Source organism: Cebus imitator, unplaced genomic scaffold (assembly GCF_001604975.1).
Source record: "Cebus imitator isolate Cc_AM_T3 unplaced genomic scaffold, Cebus_imitator-1.0 Scaffold38, whole genome shotgun sequence".
NCBI lineage: Eukaryota > Metazoa > Chordata > Mammalia > Primates > Cebidae > Cebus > Cebus imitator.
The window spans coordinates 10497474-10498928 of record NW_016107353.1 but is presented as its reverse complement, the minus strand read 5'-3'; positions in this window follow the sequence as shown (position 1 = coordinate 10498928).

Below are 1455 nucleotides of genomic sequence, written 5' to 3'. Positions count from 1 at the left end.
TTTGTCTTGCATTTTAATGTCCTTACCCTTCCATATAAAAGATCATAACGAATGCCCTCCTAATTTGAAAGTCTCATACAATAGGCATAAAGAGCATGAAGTAATTTTACAGTTGAAATGATGACATTATTCATGTTACAAATCTGTTTTTTAAAAAGTATATATATATATAAATTTTTTCTAGATGAAGTTTTGCTCTTGTTGCCCAGTCTGGAGTGCAATGCCATGATCTCGGCTTACCACAATCTCCACCTCCTGGATTGAAGCGATTCTCCTGCCTCAGCCTCCCAAGTAGCTGGATTACAGGTGTGTGCCACCACGCCCAGCTAATTTTGTATTTTTAGTAGAGATGGGGTTTCTCCATTTTGATCAGGCTGGTCTTGAACTCCTGACCTCAGGTGATCTGCCTGCCTCAGCCTCCCAAAGTGCTGGGATTACAGGCGTGAGCCACCATGCCCAGCTAAAAGTATACTTTGAATGTAATTATAACTTTTCAAAAAACTTTCTGCATCTTTTACAGTTATATACAAATGATTTATCTACCAACTTTAGTTCTGGGTTATTTTTTATACTCAGCACTCTGATTTACTGTAATGTCTCACTCAGTGCCTTAGTTTTACTGTAAGATATTTACATAAACTTCGTATTAAAATAGTTTTATATTACTGCATCTGCAAATATATATATGTGTGTATATATATATATATAAAATTATTATTTTTTTAAGAGAGAGTTTCACTCTTGTCACCCAGGTGGGAATGCAATGGCACAATCTTCGCTCACTGCTCCCAGGTACAAGCGATTCTCCTGCCTCAACGTCCTGAGTAGCTGGGAATACATTACAGGCACCAGCCACCATGTCTGGGTAATTTTTATATTTTTTGTAGGGATGAGGTTTCACCATGTTGACCAGGCTAGTCTCGAACTCTTGACCTGAGGTGATCCACCTGCCTTGGCCTCCCAAAGTGTTGGGATTACAGGTGTGAGCCACCATGTCTGGCCTGCAAAAACATATTTTAGTATAAACTTTCTTATATTTTCTAAGCTATAGGTTTTGAGAAGTATGTTTTTCCAAATTTATTACATTTGCAGTTTTTCTCCAACATAGAATGCCCGATGTTGAACAAAGTTTGAGCAACTGCTTCAGGGTTTTTCTCTAGCACAAAATGTGGGTGATAAGATCTGTGATACAAGTAAATGTGCTACAACCTTCATTATGTTTGTAATATTTGTCTTCAAAATGAATATGCTTAACTTTAAAGGCTTATATTTTATTTATTTATTTTTTTTTTTGAGACGGAGTTTCACTCATGTTACCCAGGCTGGAGTGCAATGGCGCGATCTCAGCTCACCGCAACCTCCGCCTCCTGGGTTCAGGCAATTCTCCTGCCTCAGCCTCCTGAGTAGCTGGGATTACAGGCATGCACTACCATGCCCAGCTGATTTTTTGTATTT